At 42.7% G+C, this 26,870-nt stretch overlaps 1 non-coding gene across 1 annotated transcript; it reads left to right on the top strand.

Annotated features, from left to right (window-relative positions):
• The first annotated feature begins 24,304 nt into the window (after window positions 1–24,304).
• Window positions 24,305–24,487, top strand: LOC130294700 (U2 spliceosomal RNA). The gene has a single exon (XR_008848583.1). It is a non-coding gene; the product is annotated as a U2 spliceosomal RNA (small nuclear RNA).
• Window positions 24,488–26,870: the final 2,383 nt, after the last annotated feature.

The raw sequence follows: 26,870 nt of genomic DNA, 5'->3' as shown, positions 1-26,870 counted from the left end.
CAGAGAGGACGGGACTGCGTGTGTGTGAATAGCTCATACCACAGCGTTACACTGCAACTGCTAGTCACATCAGCATTAGGGAAAGACAGGAGTGCAGAGTGCTTTGCTGTTACTCTGAGAAGGATCACTGATAGCTAAACCTCCTATTCACGTTATTGAGCATTGCAGCAGAGAGGGGCAGATAGCTGTCAGCTGCCTCATACAGATCTCCAAGCTGCCTGAACTTTCTGAAGCATCTTATCTCCTAATTTTTCAGCCCAATTGAGTTTATTTATTTTCCTCCACAAATCTTCTGCTGCTCAGAATTGTGTGACAGAGTGCAATTTAGGGTTTAATCCCTGAATTTTTTTTTTTTTTTTTTGTGGTGCTGCACTGTTGGGTCCTGCTGCTGTTCAGAAATATGTGATTTTTCAGTAGATTGTAGTGCATTTGTACCATTTTGTACCTGTTAATCTGTTAAGGGGCTACATACTGTGCAAGTCCAAACAATAGTATTCACCGGCTGTTTTTTTTAAAATAGTTTTTTCTGCGTATAGTTACGCTTATTACTGCCCTCATCAGTGCAGACCGCATAGGTACAACCAAGTATTGTACAATTTAGTACCTGTTAAGCTGTCAAGGTGCTCCATACCATCAAAGTCCAAACAATAGTATCCACCGGCTGGTGTTTTACAAAAATACAGATTTTTTTCTACTAATAGTTACACTTATTACTGCCCTCATCAGTGCATACCGCATAGGTACATCCAAGTATTGTGCCATTTAGTACCTGTTAAGATGTCAAGGTGCTCCATATCGTCAAAGTCCAAACAATAGTATCCACCGGCTGGTGTTTTACAAAAATACAGATTTTTTTCTGCTAATAGTTAGGCATATTACTGCCCTCATCAGTGCATACCGCATAGGTACATCCAAGTATTGTACCATTTAGTACCTGTTAAGCTGTCAAGCTGCTCCATACCGTCAAAGTCCAAACAATAGCATTCACCGGCTGGTGTTTTACAAAAATACAGAGTTTGTTCTGTGTATAGTTACGCTTATTACTGCCCTTATCAGTGCAGACCGCATAGGTACATCCAAGTATTGTACCATTTAGTACCTGTTAATCTGTCAAGGGCCTACATACTGTGAAAGGACAGCCGTAAGTAATAAACTGCTGCTGTTCTAGACAAATACTGTTTAAAGAGTAGTGTAGCATATTGTAATACCCTCATAAACGCACTAAGTATGTCAGGCAGAGAAGTGCCAGGACGTGCACAGAGGAGTGGCAGAGGCCTAAATACTTCAGGCAGAGTTGGCAGCAGACTTGGGGTGAGTGGCAGCAGGAGTTGCAGCGAGAGGCCTGAGCTCCAGTTATCAGCCAGCGGTCGTGTCTCCACCAGCAACCCATCTGCCGTCGTCTATTGGTTAACACGCTCATCCACATCATCACAAGTGACATCTGACACCCCCAGTCAACAGTCGGAGGGTTCCTCAGACACAATCCCCATTTGGCATGGCCCGGGAGCAGTCCCTGTCCTCCCATTGCCTTTGTCCTATGCTGTTCCCTCTCCTAGAGAAGTATCTTATGCTGTGGGTTCAGCTCCACTATTTACTGAGGACGATGTAATAGAGCACAGTCAGCAGCTACTGGACAGCCAAGAAGGGGAGGAGACCAAGCTAGGTGGCCAAGTAGTGATGCAGAGCGTGACGTGGGAGGCGGTGTTGCTAGTGTTCAAGGTCCTGAAGCAGACACTGTTGGGGAACCTGAGGAGGACATCAGTGACGTGCACACAACTGTTGATGATGAAGTCGATCGCAATTGGGAGCCGGGTGCAGAAGGGGCTTCATCATCATCAGGAGAAGAGAGTTGCAGGTTGCCCTTGAGGCAGCAAGGCGGTAGCACGATTGGCAGTCAGCGTGGTGGCAGTAGTGGAAATTCAGGAGCCAAACATGCCCGGGGGAGACCACCTGCTTCGCGGCAGCCTACCTTTCCGGGAGGTAGTGGAACAGGGGTTCCTGGAGATGGTGTCAGTAGCAGTCAAGTAGTGCGGACTGCGGGTGGGAAAATCAGCTACTCGGCGGTGTGGAAGTTTTTCATAAGGCATCCGGAGGAGGTTCACGTAGCCACATGCAAGATCTGTCGGCAGAAGGTGAAGCGTGGCCAGGGTCCCAATGTCGACACCACGGCCCTGCGTCAACACATGCTTTGCCACCATAAAGCGGCCTGGGAGAACCGTGGCTCCGATGTAGTGGTCCAGCCTGCTGCATCACCCAGTGGCCATCCACTCCCTCCTTCATCCAGCCAAGGCTCCACCACCTCAGCCGAAGGGAGCTGTGTGTCAAACCCTCCTTCTGTCGCTCCTGCTTCTCACTCTTTTAGTCAGTCATTCCGCCAACAATCCATCGGCGAAGCCATGTCCAAGAGACAACAGTATGCGCCCACTCATCCAACGGCGCAGAAGTTGAATGTACTCCTGTCCAAGTTGCTGGTGTTGCAGTACCTCCCTTTTCAAGTGGTGGACTCTGCACCTTTCAGAGAATTTATGGCTTGTGCCGAGCCGAAGTGGAGAGTCCCAAGCCATAATTTCTTTGCGAAGATAGCAGTATCAGCCCGGCATAAGTTTTTATAAGAGAAGGTGGGCCAGTCCTTATGCCTGTCGGTGTGTTCAAAAGTGCACGGCAGTGCCGACGTGTGGAGCTATAACTACGGCCAGGGACAATACTTGTCTTTTACGGCCCACTGGGTAAATGTGGTTCCTGCACAGCCACAACAGCAACTTGGACAGGTCACACCGCTTCCTCCTCCACGCTCTCGCTCCCAGGCAGTTGGTCCTGTTACAGCGTGCGACGCCGCCTCCTCATCCTCCACCGTGTCCTCGGCCTCCACTGCAAGTCAAAATCTCAGTGGCCCTTCATCGTACCATGTGTGTAGGGCACGGCGGTGTCAAGCTGTTCTTCACATAGTTTGTCTTTGCGAACTGAGTCACACAGGGGAGGAACTGCTAAAGTTCATTCGTAAAGAAATCCGAGTATGGCTTACTCTACGAAATCTGGAAATGGGAACCATGGTGACCGACAATGGGAAGAAGATTGTGTCCGCGCTGTGACAAGGAAGTGTGAAACATGCGCCCTGCATCACACACGTGTTGAATCTGGTTGTCAAGCACTTCCTCAAGTCTTCACCCCATTTGCAAAACATCCTGAAAATGGCAAGGAAACTGTGCATGCACATCAGCCACTCATACACCGCCAAGCACACCTTCCTTGAGCTGCAGAGTCAGAACGGTATCCCACAACATAGTCTTATTTGTGACGTTGCCACACGCTGGAATTCCACCCTCCATATGTTGGACAGACTATATGAACAAAGAAAAGCCATTACCGATTTCTTGATGATCCAAGCAGATAGGAGTACTCCCCTGTGTAACTTCAATGTGAACCAGTGGCAGCTCATACGTGACACCTGCCGTTTGCTGAGGCCCTTTGAGGAAGCCACATTATTTGTGAGTCACCTGGATTATGCCATGAATGATGTAATTCCACTCCTGCATTTCCTACAACAAATGATTGAAGCCATGGCTGGTCACGGCAATGGAGACATTGCGCCTGCATCTCAAGGCTACATGAGCCCTGTGGGGGCTGCACTGGAGGAGGTGGATGATGAGAGGCAGAGCACAGCACAGTTTAGTTTGGATGAGATGGCCAGTGTTTCTAGTCTTCGGACAGGAGAGGAGGAGCAGGAGCAGCCAGAGGAGCTGGAGGGTTATGAGGAAGTTGAGACAGAGGACCCAGACACACCGTGGCAGTATGCAGTGGAGATGGAGGCAGGTAGTCCCTCCGAGTCACTGGCGCAAATGGCACGATGAATGCTCAGTTGCTTGCGTAGTGACCCCCGAATTGTCAAAATTCGTCAGCAGGATGACTTCTACATCTCCATCTTATTAGACCCTCGCTACTGTCCCAAAATGGGGGACTTTTTTACACCCACTGAGAGGGAGGACAAACTGACCTACTACAGAGAGATTCTACGTAGTCAGTTGGCCACATGGTCCATCCACTCGCACGTCTGACTCGGGGGGGGGGGGGCCCTCTGCGCTCACCTTCCACTGCCATGGCTGCTCAGGAGGGGAGGGGTGGCAGGAGCAGTACCAGCTCAATCAGCAGCAGCCTGAGTCTACAGTCGCTGATGAGTAGCTTTCTTCCCCCGCATAGTGAAGCAACTCATCAGCAGCAGGTGAACATGGAGCAGGACCTGAACCAGCAGGTGGTGGCATACCTTGACATGGCCATGCCAACAACCATTGAAGATCCGCTGGACTTCTGGGCAGCCAAACTTGATTTATGGCCACAACTAGCAGAGTTTGCCCTGAAAAAGGTGTCCAGCCCGGCCAGTAGTGTGCCATCAGAGCGGGTGTTTAGTGAGGCCGGGGCCATAGTCACCCCAAGGCGAACTCGTCTGTCCACTAAAAATGTGGAGAGACTGACGTTTGTCAAGATGAATTAGAGATGGATCAGCCAGGATTTCCAGCCACCAATGCCAGATGCCTCAGAGTAGATTGACCAAGCTGCTACACCAACATTTCCCAATTATGGTTGGTTATAAAACCCTCTTGGGTTATCAATTAGGGTTATGAAACCCTGTTTGGTACTGCGATTGCCTGCTCCTGGCTCATCCTGTGTCTTTGAGGAACTACTTGCCTCACCAATGCTTCTGGCCTTGGGCCTTTAATTTTTGGATGTTTAGCAGTAGCTAAATATATGCTTAACCCGATAACGACCACGGACGAGTATAGACGTCCAGGTTGGCGGCCGTTCCAGCACCTGGACGTCTATACTCGTCCATTATTCTCGTGGGTGCTGCCCAGTGCACCCACGAGATCGCGGCAGGGACTCGGCTGTATCACACCGCCGGGACCCTGCTGCACTGCCAGGACCGAAGTAAACTTCGGTCCCGGCAGTTTTAACCCTTACAGCCGCGGTCGAAATGACCGCGGGCTGTAAGTGTTATGACAGAGGGAGGGAGCTCCCTCTATCTCCTCTGCAGCACCCCACATCGCGATCGCGGGGTGCTGTGTGTAATATGCGGCTGGCCGGGACCTGCCGCACTGCCGGGAGTGAAGTTCACTTCACTCCCGACAGTTTAACCCTTACAGCCGCGGTCAGAAGTGACCGCGCGCTGTAAGGAGTTCTGACAGAGAGAGGGGGCTCCCTCTGTCTCTCCTGCAGCACCCCGGAGCATCGCGGGGTGCTGCTGCATACCTGGGCAGCCGGGGGTCCTACAAAGACCCCCAGGTCTGCCCTGGGTATTGCCTGCTAGTGAAATATGCTGCCTGCTAGTGAAAACTGGCAGGCAGCATATAACTGCAATGCTTTGGAATACTAAGCATTCCAAAGCATTAAAAAGTGTAAAGATAAATAAATAAATAAATAAAAGTGTAAAAATAAATAAAAATGTAATAAAAGTGTAAAAAAAAATAATATATAAAAAATACATTTATTAAATGAATCTAATAAAAAAAAAAAAAGCATAATGTGTAGGATCGCATTGGCGGACATCCGCAGCATGTAATATGCTGCGGATGTCCGCCACGTGATCCTACACATTATGCAGCAGTCACGGTAATGAGCTTGCTGCTGCGGCTGGGTAGCTTTGTGCGTCCACTCATAGCGGCGGATTTTCCGCCAGCAGTCATGAGCGACACACTGAGCTACCCAGCCGCAGCAGTAATGGATATATTCGCCATGAGCGGTTGCTTATTCCCACAACATGGTGGATGTATCCATCAGGAGCCTTAACTGTCACAGACAGACGCGTTATACTGCCAGCCAACCAAGGACCAATCAGAGAGGTCCCTGGTCCAGCCAATAACTTGTAGGGGTGCAGTATATAAATGGGGTCACTCGTGGGGGTGGGGGTACTGTTCTGCCCTGAAAGCCAAATGGCGCTCCTCTCCTTCTGAGTCCTACCACGCGGCCAAGGAACCATATATGGCCAAAGCGGGGGTATTTCCGAACATGGGACAAGCAGCTAAATAAAATATAGGGTGCATTTCTTTCAATATCAGAAGTGATGTACAAAAAATATGCCCCCCAAATGATGCATTTGTGAAAAATTGCAATTTTCGAATTTTTAACACTGACATTGTAATAATTCCTGCCAAAAAACTATGGTGTTAAAATACTCACTGTACCCCCTAGCGAATACCTTGAGGGGTCTAGTTTTTAAAATGGGGTCATTTGGGGGGGTGTTCCTATGTTCTATTACCTTTTAATTTCTGCAAACCTTGCATAGCACATAAAAAAAGATGTACTTCTTTTCAAGATGTACTACTTTTCAAAATTTTCAAAATTTCAAGTTAAATTGTTAGGCTTCTAACTAATTTAAAATGTTAATTAAAAACTAAAAAATGACGTTGAAATAAAGTAGACATCTGAAAGTATAAGTTTCATAAACTATTTGGTCAGTAAGTATAAATATATGCAACCTATTAGTGTTAAAATAGCAAAAAATCTTAATTTTTTGTAAAAATTTCATGATTTTTTGCATTGTAAAAAAAAACTACAAATGATATCGGCTTACTTTTACTATGTACATGAAGGACAACTTGTGACAAAAAAACAATGTCAGAATCATCGTGATTGGCAAAACGTTACCAGAGTTATTCTCTAATAAAGACAGACATCCCCGATTTGAAAAAAACAGGCCTGGTCTTTCAGGGGCATACAGGTTTATTTGCATTGGTCCTTAAGGGGTTAATGCAAATGTCAACATTGATCTTTAAATGTAAGGGGTTATGAAACCCTCTTGGGTACTGTGAATGCCTGCTCCATACTCATTCTGTGTCTTTCAGGAAATACTTGCCTCCCTGCCCTCAGGCCTTGGGCCTTCAATTTTTGGATGTTTAGCAGTAGCTAAATACATGCTTAATGCAAATTTCAACATTCATCTTTAAATGTAAGGGGTTGGTTATGAAACCCTCTTGGGTACTGCGATTGCCTGCTCCTGGCTTCCTGTGTCTTTCAGGAACTACTTGCCTCACTGATGCTTCTGGCTTGGGCCTTTAATTTTTGGATGTTTAGCAGTAGCTAAATATATGCTTAATGCAAATGTCAACATTGATCTTTAAATGTAAGGGGTTATGAAACCCTCTTGGGTACTGCGAATGCCTGCTCCATACTCATTCTGTGTCTTTCAGGAACTACTTGCCTCCCTGCCCTCAGGCCTTGGGCCTTCAATTTTTGGATGTTTGGCAGTAGCTAAATACATGCTTAATGCAAATTTCAACATTCATCTTTAAATGTAAGGGGATGGTTATGAAACCCTCTTGGGTACTGCGAATGACTGCTCCTGACTCATTCTGTGTATTTCGGGAACTACTTGCCTCCCCGATGCCTCAGGCCTTGGGCCTATAATTTTTGGATGTTTTGCAGTAGCTAAATACATGCTTAATGCAAATTTCAAGTATGATCTTTAAATTCTTGGCGTTCTTGCTATGGCCTTCTCCTACCCGGCCAGGGCCGATCCGAAGACCTCACTAAACCATCCAATCGGTAGTAGAGACATGCGGTGTGTACAAAGGGCAGGGACATAATGAACCCGAGCTTATGACCTGCGCTTAGTTGTGATTCTTCTTTCCTGGCAAATAATTGCAATCCCTGATCCCTATCGCGAACGGGGTTCAGCGGGTTTCCGGCACCTGTCGGTGAAAGATAGACACACGCTGGTCCGTTCAGTGTAGCGCGCGTGCAGCCCCGGACATCTGAGGGCATAACACACCTGTTATTGCTCGATCTTGTGAGTGATCCTGCAATGTAAGGGGTTATTAAAGCCTCTTGGGTACTGCTGATGCCTACTCTTGACTGCTCCTGTGTCTTTCAGGAACTACTTGACTTCATGATGCTTCTGGGCTTGGGCCTTTAATTTTAGGATTTTTGAAATACATACATACATGCTCAATTTAAATTTCAACATTTATGGGGCAATGTATGGGGTTATTAATCCATTAAGGACCAGGCGTTTTTCGTTTTTTGCACTTTCGTTTTTTCCTCCTTACCTTTAAAAAATCATAACTCTTTCGATTTTGCACCTAAAAATCTGTATTATGGCATATATTTTGTGCCACCAATTCTACTTTGTAATGACATCATTCATTGTACCCAAAAATCTACGTCCAAAAGGAAAAAATAATCATTGTGCATCCAAAATGGAAAAAAAAAATGCCATTTTGTAATTTTTGGGGGCCTCCGTTTCTCTGTAGTAAATTTTTCGTTAAAATTGACACCTTTTCTTTATTCTCTCGTTCCATACGGTTAAAATGATACCCTACTTGTATAGGTTTGATTTTTTATTACTACTGAAAAAAAATCATAAATACATGCATGAAAATTTATACGTTTAAAATTGTCATTTTCTGAGCCCAATAACTTTTTTTATTTTTCCATGTTCAGGGGACTATGAGGGCTCATTTTTTTGCGCCATGATCTGAAGTTTTTGTCGGTACCATTTTTGCATTAATCGGACTTTTTGGTCGCTTTTTATTCATCTTTTCATGATATGAAAAGTGACCAAAAATATGCTATTTTGGACTTTGGAATTTTTTTTTGCACATACGCCATTGAACGTGGGGTTTAAAAAGCAGTATATTTTTGTAATTCGGACATTTCCGCATGCGGCGATACCACATATGTTTATTTTTATTTACACTGTTTTTTTTTTATTCTTGGAAATGCCAGGTGATTCAAACTTTTATTAGGGGAAGGGATCATTGAAAGGCTTAATGATTTTTTTTACACTTTTCTTATGCCATATTATAGCCCCCAGGGGGGACTATAACATTGCATGTGCTGATCTTTACCACTGATTGACACATCTCCATAGGAATGCATCAATCAGTGTTTTCGGCGATTGAATGCTCAAGCCTGGATCTCAGGCTTGAAGCATCCATTCGGCGATCCTATTGCAGGAAGGAAGGTAAGAGACCTTCCTTCTGAAGTACAGCTGTTCGAGATGCCGCGATTATACCGCGGTGATCCCGAACATCTCCCTGAGCTGATTGGCACATTTTACTTTCACTTTTAGCCACGCGACTCAGCTTTGAGCGCACGGCTAAAGTGTTAATAGTGCGCGCCACTGCAATCAGTGCAGCGCGCTATTAGCGGCGGGTCCCGGCTTCACTATGACGCCGTGCCCGCCGTGATATGATGCGGGGTTACCGTGCAACCCCGCGTTATATCACGGGAGCAGGACTAGGGGCGTAAGTTTACGCCCTTGGTCCTTAACAGGTTAAACACTCTTGGGTAGTGTTTTTTTCAAATTTTCTGATAATTATCACAGTAATAAACTTGAATTTTCCACAGTAAGAGCCATTACACCATTGAACGATTGTTGCGTGTGATTTTTTAAGTAAAATTTAAAAAAAAAAAAATATGCAGAGGGATTAACTCTGCTTCTTTATTTAATAAATAAGAATGTCTTTTGGTGGTTCACCGTCCTGCATTATAGAGTCTTCTGGACTCTTGGATATGTGCTTGTTCTAAAACAAAGGTACAAAAAACAAAAATGGCTGGTCAGGGCTTTGGAGACGGGGTTTGGAGACGTTGCGCCTATATCTTACGGCCACATGAGACCTGTGGGTGCTTGTGAGATCAGGTCCTTTGTACCCACACGGCGGGGTCCAGGACAGAAATTTAGCTTTAACCTCTTCAGGACACAGGGTGTGTGGATACGCCCTGCATTCCGAGTCCTTAAGGACACAGGGCGTATCCATACGCCCGTGGGAAATCCGGTCCCCACCGCTAGCCGATTGGGGACGGGAGCCGGATGCCTGTTGAAATCATTCAGCAGGCATCCGGCACATCGTTCAGGGGGGTCCTGAGACCCCCCCCCCATGTCAGCGATTGAAGAAAATCACATGTCAATTCAGACATGCAATTTTCTCCAATTCCGGGCTGATCGGGTCTCTGGTGACCCGATCACCCGGAAAATAGGGCTGATCGGAGTTGTCAGCAACACAGCAACAGCCCCGATCAGCCTAAGGGGTAGGAGTGAGGTCGCAGAGCTGTGATCTCCTCCTATCACCTGCCATTAGTCAGAACGGAGTTCTGACCAATGGCAGCGCAGGACAGGGGGTTGCCATGGCAACCCCCCGTTCTGCCTGCCCCTGGAGGTCGAGGGGATCTGGGAAGAAGATGGAGGCCGTACCTGCAGGAGAAGATGCCTGGGGACCCGGGATCTTCACTGGAGCCTGCTGGTAGAGTTCGTCACGAACTTCTCGGCTCGGCGGTTGCTGACTTTTCCTGCATTAATTAGTTCAGCTTTCAGGTGCTCCCGTGGGCTGGAAAAGGTGGATACAGTCCTAGGAGACTCTTTCCTAAGACTGTATCCACCTTTTCCAGCCCACCGGAGCACCGGAAAGCTGAACTAATTTATGCAGGAAAAGTCAGCAACCGCCGAGCTGAGCAGTTCGTGACGAATCGAATTTACTGTAAGTTCGCTAATCTCTACCTGCTGGATCGGGTAGGGAATCGACAGTGGGAGGGAATTGAAAGTGAAAGTAAAACAATCTTTACTGTGGCAAACACTAGGAAGGCCAAACTGCAACATCTGGAGGGTCACAGTTTGGAGACCACTGTTACAGTGGTGCCCAAATGGTAGCCCTCCAGATGTTGCCAAACTACAACTCTCAGCATGCTTAGACTGCCCAGGCATGCTGGGAGTTGTAGTTCTGTAACATCTGTCCCTTCAGATTTAGCAATTTTCATGAAATTTTTGAAAATTGCTGCTCTAATTTGAAGCCCTCTAATTTTTTCAAAAAGCAAAAATATGTCCCTTTTATGATGCCAACATAAAGTGGACATATTGTATTTGTGAAGAAAAATAAAATTTATTTGGAATATCCATTTTCCTTACAAGTAGAGAGCTTCAAAGTTAGAAAAATGCAAAATTTTCAACATTTTCATGAAATTTGGGGATTTTTCACCAAAAAAGGATGCAAGTAACGCAGAAAATTTACCACCAAAATAAAGTAGAATATGTCACAAAAAAACTATCTCAGAATCAGAATATTCGGTAAAAGCGTTTTCGCGTTATTAATTCGTAAAGTGACGGTGGTCAGAATTGCGAAAAAGGGCTCAGTCCTTAAGGTGAAAAAGGGCTGCGTCCTTAAGGGGTTAAAAAAATAACACATTTCAATGGTCTCCTCATGCTGCAGCCAACTCCAGGCTGTGTCATTCTGGTAATATATAGGGAGCACTCGCTGTTCTAAATTTTCATTAACATTTTTTGTCAAAAATATTTGTCTTTTTTATTAGGGATTATGAAGTTTTGGTGTATACTCATGCATCAGCCAACTCCAGCCTGTGTCATTCAGGCAATATATGGTTTACTGATGGCGCTGCTGGGCCTGGGTCTGGGAATTTCAAATTTTCTCATAGGTAGCACCCGCTATCCAAAATCTTCGGTTTAAATTTCTATTGTTGTATTTTTTTGGAGGGATTGTGAAGCCCTAGTGTGTACTCATGCATCAACCAACTCCAGGCTGTGTCATTCAGGCAATATATAGGTAGCAACCGCTGTCCTAAATATTCTTAAAATTATTTTAAAAATGTTTGTTTTTTCTTTGGGATTCTGAACCCCTGGCGTGTACTCAATGCTGTTTAATGCTACACTGCGACAGTGTGCCACTCCGCCTCCACAGCCTCCACTGCCCGGACAAGTCTCAGTGGCCCTTCAGCATACCATATGTGCAGGTCACGGCGGTGTCACGTTGTTCTTCACATGGTTTGCCTTGGCGAGAAGTCTAAGAAACAATGGCCGGTCAGGGCAATGGAGACGTTGCGCCTAAATCTCACGGCCACATGAGCCCTGTGGGGGCTTGTTGGATTTGGTCTTTCGTACCCACACGCTAGGGTCCGGGACATGCAAAGGTTGTTTTAAATTTCAAATAAAAAAATTATGGCGCTGATGGGCCTGGGTCTGGGAAATTCAAATTTTCTCATCCAAAATCTTTTCCAAAAAGTTCTAAAATTGTGGTGTTTTTTTTTTTTTTGGGGGGGGGGGGGGGGTTTGTGAAGCCCCGGTGTGAACTCATGCATCAGCCAACTCCAGGCTGTGTCATTCAGGCAATATATGGGTTACTGATGCCGCTGTGGGGCCTGAGTCTGGTAATTTAAAATGTTCTCATGGGTAGCACCCGCTATCCAAAATCGCTTCCAAAAATTTCTAAAATTGTGGTGTTTTTTTGGGGGGGGATTGTGAAGCCCTGGTGTGTACTCGTGCATCAGCCAACTCCAGGCTGTGTCATTCAGGCAATATATGGGTTACTGATGCCGCTGTGGTGCCTGGGTCTGGTAATTTCAAATTTTCTCATAGGTAGCACCCGCTATCCAAAATCTTTTTCAAAAATTTCAAAAATTGTGGTGTTTTTTGGGGGGGATTGTGAAGCCCTGCTGTGTACTTGTGCATCAGCCAACTCCAGGCTGTGTTATTCAGGCAATATATGGGTTACTGATCCCGCTGTTTTGCCTGGGTCAGGGAATTTCAAATTTTCTCATAGGTAGCACCTGCTATCCAAAATCTTCGGTTTAAATTTCTTAATTCCTCTTTTAATCTTTGGGATTGTGAAGGCCTAGTGCCTACTCATGCTGCTGGCAACTCCGGGCTGTGCCATTCATCCACTATATGGTCTCCTCATGCTGCCAACACCTCCATGCTGTGTCATTCAGCCACTATATGGTCTCCTCATGCTGACAACATGTCCATGCTGTGTCATTCAGCCACTATATGGTATCCTCATGCTGACAACATGTCCATGCTGTGTCATTCAGCCACTATATGGTGTCCTCATGCTGCCAACACCTCCACGCTGTGCCATTCAGCCACTATATGGTCTCCTCATGCTGCCAACACCTCCACGCTGTGTCATTGAATCACTATATGGTCTCCTCATGCTTCCAACACTTCCACGCTGTGTCATTCAGCCACTATATGGTCTACTCCTGCTGCAAAACCTCCAAGCTCTGTTATTCAGCCACTATATGGTCTCCTAATGCTGCAAAAACCTCCACGCTGTCATTCAGTCACTATATGGTCTCCTGACACTGATGCCGCCACCAGGCTCTGTCATTGTGCTGCTGTGCGGCAGTGATTCTAAAAGCAATGCCGGTAATTTGCATGTTATTCTGAATAACAGTATTTTTTCACTACCCCAGCACACTCCATATGCGTTTTAGAACACAGCAAAGTGTTCTATACCCCTATAGAGGCTGTATGTTGGCTAGAAATAGCCTTTTTTAACATAGATTCGCCATGAAAAAATCTCATCTCTAGTTGTCATATTTGAAGTTACAGATATCTAATGTACTTACAATTTAAAAGTTCCATAGCACCCTGATGGTTTAATGTAAATCGAAGCTTCACTGTGGAAAGGAGACAAGCCTATGATCACCCTATGTAACTTTTTCCCAGGTCACAGCTAGTAAACTTTTACCTAAGTATAAAAAAAAACATATGAGAAGTAATTCAGGAAATGTGCTTCAAGATGATACAAAACAATATGCATGAATGCAAAGTATTACTTGTTGTGTGTTATAATGTATTTACATTATTTAAAGTGACAGTGAATCAAAGCAATGTGGCAAAGAAGTAAAAACATTTTTTGGTTCAAAAAACAAGAATCATAATGATGATCAATGTACAGCTGTGATCCTATTGCATTTACTTATTTAAATAATGTTAATTAATTAAAGGAACAAAGGCCATGCCTGGCCTTAAAGGGGTATTCCAGGCCAAAACTTTTTTTTATATATCAACTGGCTCCGGAAAGTTAAACAGATTTGTAAATTACTTCGATTAAAAAATATTAATCCTTCCATTAGTTATTAGCTTCTGAAGTTGAGTTGTTGTTTTCTGTCTAACTGCTCTCTGATGACTCACGTCCCCGGGAGCTGTGCAGTTCCTATGGGGATATTTTCCCATCATGCACAGCTCCCGGGATGGGACATCATCAATGAGCAGTTAGACAGAAAACTTCAGAAGCTAATAACTATTGGAAGGATAGAAGTAATTTACAAATCTGTTTAACTTTCCGGAGCCAGTTGATATCTAAAAAAAAGTTTTTGCCTGGAATACCCCTTTAAACTTCAACAACTTTTTAAGGAAATTCAATCATCGGCCTACTCTGACTATGTGTTTATTTAAACCTTAAAGGGGTACTCCAGTGAAAAACTTTTTTTCTTTAACCCCTTAACGACGCAGGACATAAATGTACGTCCTGGTGATGTGGTACTTAACGCACCAGGACATACATTTACGTCCTGAGCATAACCGCGGGCATCGGAGCGATGCCGGCATCATGCGCGGCAGGTCCCGGCTGTGGATTAACCTCTCAGATGCCCTGATCAATACAGATCACGGCATCTGCAGCATTGCGGTCACTTAACAGGATGATCGGATCGCACGCAGCGCTGCCGCGGCGATCCGATCATCCTGCAAGGCAGATGGAGGTCCCCTCACCTGGCTCCGCTGCCTTCTGGGAGTCTTCTGCTCTGATCTGCCTTCCCGCAGACCAGAGCAGAAGATGACCGATAATGCTGATCAGTGCTGTGTCCTATACATAACACTGAACAGCATTAGCAATTGAATGGTTGCTATAAATAGTCCGCTATGGGGACTATAAGATGGTAAAAATAAAAGTAAAAAAAGTAAAAAAAAATTAAGTAAAAAAAATGTGAAAAACCCCCTCCCCCAATAAAAACGTAAATTGTCCCATTTTCTCTATTTTACCCCCAAAAAGTGTAAAAAAAATATTTTATATACATATTTGGTATCACCGCGTGCGTAAATATCCAAACTATTAAAATAAAATGTAAATGATCCCGTGCGGTGAACGGCGTGAACGTAAAAAAAAAAAAAAAAAAGTCCAAAATAGCTGCTTTTTTTTATAACATTTTATTCCCAAAAAAATTTATAAAAAATGTAATAAAAGTTTTGTATTAGCAAATAAGGTATTAATAAAAATTACAGATCACGACGCAAAAAATGAGCCCTCATACCGCCGCTTATACGGAAAAATGAAAAAGTTATAGGTCTTCAAAATAGGGGGATTTTAAACGTACTAATTTGGTTAAAAAGTTTGCGATTTTTTTTAAGCGCAATAGTAATAGAAAAGTGTATAATTATGGGTATAATTTTAATCGTATTGACCCAGAACATAAAAAACTCATGTAATTTTTACCATAAATTTTATGGCGTGAAAACAAAACTTTCCAAAATTTGCTAAATTGCGTTTTTCTTTTTAATTTCCCCACACAAATAGTATTTTTTTTTGGTTGTGCCATACATTTTATGGTAAAGTGAGTGATGGCATTACAACGGACAACTGGTCGTGCAAAAAACAAGCCCTCATACTAGTCTGTGGATGAAAATATTAAAGAGTTATGATTTTTTGAAGGGGAGGAGGAAAAAACGAAAACGTAAAAATAAAATTGTCTTAGTTCTTAAGGGGTTAATATTGGTGCCAGAAAGTTAAAGAGATTTGTAAATTACTTCTATTATAAAATCTTATAGTACTTATCAGCTGCTGAATACTACAAATGAAATTATTTTCTTTTTGGAACACAGTGCTCTCTGCTGACTTCACGAGCACAGTGCTCTCTGCTGCCATCTCTGTCCATTTTAGGAACTGTCCAGAGCAGCATATGTTTGCTATGGGGATTTTCTCCTACTCTGGACAGTTTTTAAAATGGACAGAGATGTCAGCAGAGAGCATTCTGATCGTGATGTCAGTAGAGAGCTCTGTGTTCCAAAAATAAAATAATTTCCTCTGTAGTATTCAGCAGCTAATAAGTACTGGAAGGATTAAGATTTTTTAATATAAGTAATTTACAAACCTGTTTAACTTTCTGTCACCAGTTGATTTAAAAAAAATAAGTTTTCCAACGGAGTACCCCTTTAAAGAACGGCATTACCGCCACAAATAACAAAATATATTTCTTCTCTATTAGTCAAACAATACAACAAAATTCACAATCAATCATTAAAATCAGCATGAATGATAATGTAATACTGGAGAGGCAGCAGTTTATGATTACATACAAATTCATAACAGGAGAGCAATGAATATTCAATTCCTCATATATACATAAGCATCACAGGTAATCTTGATCAACATTAAAAGGGAATGTGTCACCTTATTGTATTTATTTATTTATTTTATCTCAAGCTGAAATACATTTTAATTTGTTTCTTTTTATGTTATTGAAAATGCTTTTTTTTTTTTTTTTGTTTTTTACTTGTCAGAAAATTTTAACTATTGTTCATATTTCCCACTCTTGACCAGCAGAGTGAGTTAGGCTAAGTCTCCTCTTGGTTTTTTGCACTGCGTTTTTAAGGACTAAAAAAATGTGGAAATTGCACCTTGGCGTATTTTTTTTTTTTTTTTTTTTGGTACCCAAAATCTCTTGGGTACCAAAAAAAAAAAAAGGATGCAGCAGTGATGGAAATTTTTTTATTAAACGCAATGTATATATTTTATAACCCAATTTTTATTATTTTTTAATAAAGTGTGTGTTTCACTTTTTTTTTTTTATACATTTAAAAAAAATATTATGTAGTACTACTACTCCCAGCATGGAACAGACTGTTCCATGCTGGGAGTGATAGTACCTGTACTATAGACATATATCGTCCATAATATAGCAGAGAAGCAGGCGGGTCTATACATCGCTCGCCTCTCTGCACTATACTCCGGCCACTGATGTCAACAGAAATTCATATTTCCCACCCAGAGCTGTGATTGGCCGGATGGTTTCAGCCAATCACAGCTCTGAGGAAAAGATGAATGAATGAGTGGCCGGCCCGTAGTATAGTGCAGAGCAGGGATGTAAGCGATGTATACAGTTGCTCCATCTCTGCTATAGACAGGATGATCACAGAGGGTGTCAGTAGTGACATCCACTGTGATGTGTCCTTAAGCAGGCACTTCTACTCCCAACATGGAGCACACTCTGCCTCATGCTGGGAGCTGTAGTACCTGTATTAATAGACAGATCGCAGCAAGTGTAACTTCTGACACCCGCTGCGATCTGTCTATTAATGCAGGTACAACAGCTCCCAGCATGAGGCAGAGTGTGCTCCATGTTGGGAGTAGTATTACCTGCAGTTATGGAAAGATCACAGCGGGTATCACTTCTGACAGCCGCTGTGATCCTCCTGTATAATGTATAGATGCGGGCAGCCGCTCTCCTATGGTCCCCTGCACTGCCGTATATATACACATGTTCCTATTTCTCACAGAGAGCTGTGATTGGCTGGAACCATCTGGCCAATCACAGCTCTGTGGGAAATATGAATAAGTGTAAATATACGTCAGGGCAGGGGACCATAGAAGAGCGGCCGCCGCATCTATACATTATACAGAAAGATCGCAGCGGGCGATCTGTCTATTAGTACAGGTAGTAGTACTCCCATCATGGAACAGTGTGTTCCATGCTGGGAGTAGTAGTACTAACTAAAAAAATTTTTTAAAAAGAAAGCAAAAAAGTGAAAAACACACACACAATACATTTTTATAATTGTCGGCTACATTTTTATTTCCCCGCACACATAAATTGATCCCTGTTTAAAAAGTAATAGCTTTTTTTTCAATAATATACATTTCGTTAGATACAATTTTTTCCTTCACTACTGTATATTTTGAAAAAAAAATGTTAATGGTGCCCTATGAAATTTTATTAAAAACAGCTATCTACATCTCTTTTTTGAAGTCCAAAAAATATTAAAAACCACCTGCAAAAACGCCAAAGTTAAAATCCACATAGCATTTTTCTTGGCGTTTTCTCACTCCCATAGACTTCTATTGGAACAAAATGCCACGATTTTGACAAAAAACGCCGGTTTGAGGGAACTACAGCATTTTTTTCAAAACGCCAAAGGGCGGGAAAAAACGCCGAAAAAGTAAAAAAACGCCAAAAGGATAAAAAAAACGCCAAAGTGAAAAAATGCAGAGTCGAATTCGAAATTTGTGATTTCTCATTGACTTACAGCTAACATCTGGCCACAGCGTTTTTTGACCAAAAAAACGCCATGCGGCAGAATTGGCATTTTTCTTTGCGTTTTGCAAAAAAAAAAAAAAGTGGAGACTTAGCCTTAACATGGCTAGCAACAAGACTGCTGCAAATTTGGCCTTGCCTCTCTCCTTGCTGATGACCGCACACATTCCTTTCTCGTGTTGTGAAAAAGGAGGTGGGGCGCTTTTTGAGTACCATTATTCAATGCCAACACACAGCAAACTACCAATCTTGCAGATTATGGGTAATAGTTTTTTCACACAGGGCAGATCCATTTTTTTTTTTTTTCCCTTTTGTAGGCAAAAAATCTCTAGTATTCTACAGTACTAGCAAATAGTGTTGCTCGCGAAGATTCGCAATGCGAATTTAATTTGCGAATATTCGCAAATATAGCACTATATATTCACAATTACAAATATTTGTTTTGTTTTTTTCACAGTACACATCACAGTGATCATCCCTCTCTGCTTCCAATTTGTGTGGTGTAAAGAAGGCTCTAATATTACTATGTGAGACTGGCATACAAATTTTTACATATGCAAAAATTTGCATATGCTAATTTTTGCATATGCAAATTTCACATATGCAAATTTTCTCATATGTGAATTTTCGCTTATGTAAATTTTCGCATATGCAAATTTTCCGCATATGCCAAAATTATCGCGGGTATTATGAATATGCAAATTTAGCGAATATATGACGAATATTCGTCCATATATTCGTGAAATATCGCAAATTCGAATATGGCCTATGCCGCTCAACACTACTAGCAAAGTAGTTGAAACTATAATAAATTTACATACCGTGATAAAATCTGCATGGCAATTTACCAGTAGTGCAGATGTTAAATTTGCAGACTGTAAATTTATATTTGTCAGGGTTCACAGAAAGTTCATTGCAGGTGTATGGATTTCCTTCTTATCTGTATACAGCTCTTACTGCCACAAAACACATACACATGGATGCTCAATACAGTCAGAGACACATATATGCTCAATACAGTCAAGGGCACTCAGTATATGCTTAGTATAGACAGGGACACAAGCAAGTGTACCCTCAATACAGTCACAGACACTTGTGCACATATGCTCAGTACAGATAGGGACACATGCACACAAATGCCTAATTTTTACTTCATTATTTATTCTTTTTTTATTAATTTATTTTGGGAAATTTCTTTTAACATTTTCAGGATCAGGCTCTGCAGGAGACACTGCTTGCAAAACCAATCGATGGTGACTGTGGTGCATTTGATAGTGGAGGCAGAGGGAAAAAAGGAAGGTACTAGGTTTTTTTTAATGTTTACCATCTGCCAGAAAATAATTTTTTTTTAAATAAAATTTTTCTCACATAATCCATTAAACCAGCTACACACAGGGTGTTTTAACTTTTACTTTTAGGCTGGGTTCACACTGTGGAATTTCTGGGCAGAATTTCTGCCAGAGATCAAGATGGCGGCACTAGGACCGACCGGACTGCATTGATGTCCCCATAGATGTCAATACATTTCTGAGCAGATCTCCCAAAAGATCTACCCAAAAATGTATTGCCATCTATGGGGACGGCAATGCAGTCCATGCGGTCTTTGTGCCGCCGGCTAAATCTCCAGCAAAAATTCTGCCCAGAGATTCCGTAGTGTGAACCTAGCCTTACTATCAGGAAGGAAGGCATAGGAAGGGAGAAGAGATGGACATCAGAGAAGGAGCCAGTAGCAACTTCGGGACTTTCCTAAAATGGTGCCGATAACCCCATCAGATTTAGGTTTTGTACTGTGTATGACATTGTGCATGCATAGTACCCAGCTTTTGTGGTAATAGCAGTGAATGAGATGCAAGCCATCTTCATTTTCTTTTGCATTGTGTGCGCTGTATTGCATCTGCAGGTGTCCTGAAGTGACAAACTAAATAGATACAGATATAATAGCATCCCTATTAATTTATATTTCTAATAATATTGAAACCAATAGAAATGTAAAAACTTAGAAAGTGCAAAAGAATAAACATATAAAACCATTTCAGTTAATGATAACAAATTGTGAAACATTTTATTTAAATAAAAATGTTCAAGGCGGCCTAAATTGTTAAATAGTAACACCTATTGGGGAAAAGATACCTACATCATATGCTTAAAGTTGTATTTAGGTTATATACAAAATGTCAATGCAATAGATAGATAAAGACAAAAAGCTTGCTTCCAAATGTAGTTAATAGTTAAGCACCTACAGTAGCACCATGCCAGATCAAACACTGTACAAAAAGCCCATTTCCGTCAAGAAGAATATTCAGCTTACATGAGCAGGCTGATATGTATGGACTAGTGAAGCATATTGTCATCAATAAAGATACAGCACCTAGAGTGTGCAGGAGTGACAGAGCAGTTACATACAGATCCTTATATTTACATATAAGGAGAGATGAAAGGGGTTATGCAGGAACAAAAAAAACTTTTTTATATAATCAACTGGCTCCGGAAAGTTAAACAGATTTGTAAATTACTTCTCTTAAAAATATTAACCCTTTCAGTACTTATGAGCTGCTGAAGTTGAGTTGTTCTTTTCTGTCTAAGTGCTCTCTGATGACACCTATCTCGGGAACTGTCCAGAGTAGAAGCAAATCCCGATAGCAAACCTCTTCTACTCTGTACAGTTCCCGAGACAAGCAGAAATGTCAGCAGAGAGCAATGTTGCCAGACAGAAAAGAACAACTCGACTTCAGCAGCTGATAATTATTGGAAGGATTAAGATTTTTTAATACACTGCTCAAAAAAATTAAGGGAACTCTAAGATAACACATCCTAGATTTGAATGAATGAACTAATCATAGGAAATACTTTCGTCTTTACATAGTTGAATGTGCTGACAACAAACTCACACAAAAGTTATCAATGGAAATCAAATTTATCAACCCATGGAGGTCTGGATATGGAGTCACACTCAAAATCGAAGTGGAAAATCACAATACAGGCTGATCCAACCTCAATGTAATATCCTTAAAACAAGTCAAAATGAGGCTCAGTAGTGTGTGTGGCCTCCACATGCCCGTATGACCTCCCTACAACGCCTGGCCAACTCCTGGACACTGTGGTGGTTGGTGGATGGAGCGAGACATGATGTCTCAGATTTGCTCAATCGGATACAGGTCTGGGGAACGGGCGGCCAGTCCATAGCATCAATGCCTTCCTCTTGCAGGAACTGCTCACACACTCCAGCCACATGAGGTCTAGCAACCCAGGGCCAACCGCACCAGCATATGGTCTCACAAGGGGTCTGAGGAGCTCATCTCGGTACCTAATGGCAGTCAGGCTACCTCTGGCAAGCACATGGAGGGCTGTGTGCCCCCCCCCCCAAAGAAATGCCACCCACACCATTACTGACCCACCACCAAACTGGTCATGCTGGAGGATGTTGCAGGCTCCAGACTCTGTCACGTCTGTCATGGCGAATTTGCCAGTCTTGGTGTTCTCTGGCAAATACCAAACGTCCTGCACGGTGTTGGGCTGTAAGCTCAACCCCCACCTGTGGACGTTGGGCCCTCAAACCACCCTCATGGAGTCTATTTCTGACCGTTTGAGCGCACACATGAACATTTGTGGCCTGCTGGAGGTAATTTTGCAGGGCTCTGGCAGTGCTCCTCCAGCTCCTCCTTGAACAAAGGCGGAGGTAGCGGTCCTGCTGCTGGGTTGTTGCCCTCCTACGGCCTCTTCCACGTATTCTGATGTACTGGCCTGTCTCCTGGTAGCGTATCAATGCTCTGGACACTACGCTGACAGACACAGCAAACCTTCTTGCCACAGCTCGCATTGATGTGCCATCCTGGATGAGCTGCACTACCTGAGCCACGTGTGTGGGTTGTAGACTCCGTCTCATGCTACCACTAGAGTGAAAGCACCGCCAGCATTCATAAGTGACAAAAACATCAGCCAGGAAGAATAGGAACTGAGAAGTGGTCTGTGGTCACCACCTGCAGAACCACTCTTTCTTGAAGGTGTCTTGCTAATTGCCTATAATTTCCACCTGTTATCTTTTCCATTTGCACAACAGCATGTGAAATTGATTGTCAATCGGTGTTGCTTCCTGAGTGGACAGTGTGATTTCACAGAAGTGTGATTGACTTGGAGTTACATTGTGTTGTTTAAGTGTTCCCTTTATTTCTTGGAGCAATGTAGAAGTAATTCACAAATCTGTTTAACTTTCTGGAGCCAGTTGATATAAAAAAATAAAAATAAAAAAATAAAAATGTTTTCTCTTGGAATACCTCTTTAACCAAGCTTTCTTATAGAAAGATTCTCTTTGTTGCTCAAAACAACCAATCATAGCTCAGGTTTCATTTTTACCAGAACAATATGAGAAATAAAATTTGAGCCCTGATTGGTTGCTAAGTAGCTGTCATTAATCTGTCCATCCTCTGGTTAGTGAGATGACTTTGTTCATTCTGCCCTAGTCTATACAGCAAAGTTGACAAGTAAGTTATTAAAAAAAACTGAAAATATCAGCCTACATTTTCAAATTATATGGATAATAACAAAAAATATCAGAAAACATTACTTGTTTAAATCAGTTTAAAAAAATCCTGGATCAAGTAATTTGTAATTGTCCTAAGATAAGATCCCTTTGACAAACTGTGATAGAGTACTTCTAACAAAGGTCACAACATAAACTATAAAGTGTTTTATTGGATTACTGCTTATTTAAAAGAAAAATAATAATGAACTCAATATATATATATTCATTTTTGGAATTTTTTTTTTTTATTCTGTTTTAATAGGACATTACGATACTAATGATGTAGCAGTACACTGTATGAAAATATAATTATTTCTTTAAACCTGATTATATGACATGTGCTCTTCAGTTCAGCAGAAGAAGAGAAATGGACTGAGATGTGAGACATGACACTGACTCTTAGTGTGTCTCACGCACTGTCTCTGTGGAGCTTCCTCTTGAGTAGTGCACAGACAGGTCTGATTTGGTGTTCCGATAGCAATTAGGTTTTTCTGGCAGGCTCAGGAAAGGAATGGCTCATCTGTCCAAATTTTTCAGCTGAAAAATTGAAAGTTTTAGTTCATAAAAGAATAGGATTATCCAAGACATATCAGACTACTAGAGAGTTGTCGAAAGTTCCTTTACAATAGTGAGGGTTAGTGACGACAGTATGGTAACCTACACTAAGGAATGGCTTGAAAACTAAAAGACCTGTTCTTTATTTTCCAATTATATAAGATAATCCATTATTATCTTGGAGGGAAGGAAAATGTAGCAAACTAGCACAAAATTCTTGACTTGACTGGTCTCCATAGATATAATATTAGTGTTAAAGTCCATATATACCATCTGTTGCTGTATGTATCTGTGTTGTGCAGATCTGTAACATGGCACCTGTAATGGTGCTGTTGCCCATATTGGACCTCTGTGTGACTTTATTTAGAAGGGCACAAGATTATTTTTCTAAATAAAAGTGACATGTCCATTACATGCTATTTGTAGAGAAGTGTCCATTTCTACATTAATTGAGAATCTGGGTCTTTATTGAGGCACAATTAAGTGTGTAGAGAACAATATAACTTCTACTGTATATATCTAGTAGACAGTACAAATTCTAGCATCAATTTTGTCAAAATAAATTATTTAGATATGTTAGGTCTTACTGCTTATTTGTTCTGGGAAATATCAGTCCTTAGTTATAGTAAATACATGCAAAGATATACTGAAATATGCTATATATCTGTAAATCTATAGTTAGTAAACACAAAGTCAATAAAGCTGTAATTGTCATCAATAGGGTTGTAAACACACAGATTGGATCCTGATGGCAAAACATGAGTAACGCCCAATTCCAATACAAACACCAGAACCACCATCAGCAGCTTTTCTTTTTCTTTTTCTTCAACATTTTTCACTTATAACACCTTAAGGACACAGGTTGTACATGCATGCCCTGTGCTCGCCCCCCTCTCATGAAGCGTGCTCAGGAACTGGGCGCACGTCATAGTGGGATAGTTCCAGCAGCCGGGACCTGTGGCTAATGCTGGACATCCACAATCAGGGTGATGCCTGGCATTAACTCTTAAATCGAAAATGTAAAAAAAGACTAATCCCGGTTGCTCAAGATTTTTTCTATCACTGAGGCCCATTAAAGGAGAACTCCAGCCACGATTAAAGTGGATAGGGGATAAGTAGCTGATCGTGGGGGTTCCAACCGCTGGGACCCTACGTGATCTCTAGGACGGGACCCCGGCTCTCTCATTGAGGAGCATGTGCATCGCTTCTCGGCCTTTTGGCTAAGATCAAGTGTAGTATCTATTCTTATGAGTGGTTTGGTCTTTGCCATTGATGTAGGATGGATGCTGCATGGAGGGGGCAGGTGTATCAGGGCACTCTGGGGCTGGTTCTGAGGAATTAGCTCGACGGCTGCCCCAATGTGACCTGTTTCCTCCGAGTCTCACCATGAGACTGAGTGGAAGCACGGGCACCATGAACTCTTCACCTTGTGGCACTCACCTCTTGATTCCCGGCATTCTGGCTACAATCAGAGACATTTTTATAGATCCGGCCGAATGTCCGGGCAGTATATCTGCACATATTCACTTATTTATTTCCTTTTTGTCACTCTGTCACTTTTTACGTGTTGTGTGTTCACAGGATTGCTAGGATGCAGTAGCCCTTCTGGGTTTCCCTCCTAGCGTTCTAGGGGAGGTGTGTGTGGCCATTAGGTTCCACACCTCCCTGCAAAAACCCCGGGCACTACTGCATGGGCAGGGTACCGACCGTTATCGGTTCAGCGGGCAGATACCTTGTGTCAGGCCCAAGGCCTGATTATTAAAATCCTATATGTGTATTATAAATTATAACTGTGTGATGGATCATCCAAGACATGGGTGAGCGGTCATTCAGACTGTGGGTTTGTGTATTGCATTTTATTGGGGGTCTGGCTGTTTGTTTACATCTCCTTTGAAGTCAAAGGCTCTTTTGAAGCAGCAGGAAGCCATGCACTCTGGTCCCATCATATAATCAACCAGATAAGAGGGCCAGGAACAGAGATGCCCCCCTGGTGGGATAAGAGGGGAGGGGGGAATGGAGTCTCCCTCCAAAAAGGCAGATATATAATATTTTAACAATGCTAGACTGAGGGTGTTCAAGGCTGTGCCATAAGCTGACAAGACCATCCTAAGAACAGCTGAACTCTCACTCTCATGGACTGATACCATCATGCTGTAAGAACTTCATCTTTTGTTTTCTGAACTTGTCTTGCAAAATTCTTTTTATATATTTTTATACCTGTATGTCATTTGTTTTTGTATTTTTATACAGTCAGCACTGTGATACCTTTTATCAGATTAAATGTTTAATTAATCAGCTCTGGTCTTTGATCTCTAAATATATGAGCTCACCTTTCTGAAGGCAGCTCTGGTGGAAACACGTTTATCTAAGGGTTAATTTGGTGACTTGCTGGGACTAGTAGTGGATACCCAGAGGTCTGGCAGCTTTAACCCTTGCACCATCACACTCTCTCTAATTTCTTGGCTGGACCGATAGGGTGTGATCGTGACAACTGGTGGCAGCGTCAGGATATATTTCGAGATTTTTAGTGCTTGCTGGATTTTACCTGTAAGGAAATCTTGACACTAAAAATAAATTGCATACATATTCTTGTGTGTAAATTCCAAAGACAGAGCTCAGTGCTGGTTTAAAAGAGATACAAAAAGAGTACAAGACAGTTCTGTCCCCCCCATCTCCTGTTTTACCTCCTCTGTCTCATCTCGGAAATATGGAGGCATATCGCAAGCAGTCCAAGCCTGCACTGGAGCTAATGTGCCAAGAAAAGGACATCCCTACTGCAGGAAGGAACAAGGAACAACTTATTGCTGATCTTGTGGAGTATGATGCCCGTGCAGAAGAGCTGAGTGACATGAGGCAAAGTCCTACAGCTGGTACTGCCATCCAAGGACTGATATCTCCTGGGGAATATAACATTACTCCCCATCAGGACAGTACTCCACATGAGGCCTTGGACTCTTATATGCGGACTGCCTTACAACACCTTGGGAATGTGGATGCCAATATGAAACTCCAACTTTTTCTCCAGTACCAAACTGCTGAGAGAGAGGCTCAGGCACGAGCTGCAGAAAGAGAGGCCCAGGCACAAGCCGCAGAAAGAGAGGCCCAGCCAAGGCATGAACTGGAGATTCTGAGGCTGAGAGGGGATGCTTCATCCTCACGCAGTGATGTGCAGGATCAAGGAGACCACAAACCCTACTTGGAACATTTCCCCATGTTGGAGAAAGATGGTGATCTGGATGTGTTCCTGAGGGGATTTGAAAAGGTTTGCCGGCAGTTCCATCCACCTAAGGAACAGTGGGGACGATATCTAACCCCACGGCTGTGAGGAAAAGCTATGGATGTGTTTGCTTCGCTTCCCTCTGGGAGTGACCAGGACTATGAGGCAATAAAATCTGCCCTGCTCAAAAATTTTAATCTGACTCAAGAGACTTATTGGAAAAAGTTTCGGACTTTGCAACAAAGTGCCACAGAAAGCTGCACTCAACATGCAGGTCAGCTAAGGACAGCATTCAGGCTATGGACTGGGGGCCTACAAGTCACTACCTATGAGGCCCTGGAGGACTTGATGGTCCTGGATCAGTTTCTCCAAACACGGAGCTTTGAAGTGAGAGAGTGGATTTTGGACTGCAAACCAAAGACAGCAATGGAAGCAGCAGAACTAGGAGATGACTTTGCCAACAACCGGGCACCAACAGCAAAGTGTGGATCTGCACAAGCTGGAGCAAGTACCTGGAGGGGAGCCACACAACCCCAAAGCACCACCAGG

This window comes from Hyla sarda, chromosome 10 (genome assembly GCF_029499605.1).
Source record: "Hyla sarda isolate aHylSar1 chromosome 10, aHylSar1.hap1, whole genome shotgun sequence".
NCBI classification, from domain to species: Eukaryota; Metazoa; Chordata; class Amphibia; order Anura; family Hylidae; genus Hyla; species Hyla sarda.
Note: the sequence above shows the minus strand (reverse complement) of the source record. Positions and strands in the feature narration are given on the sequence as shown.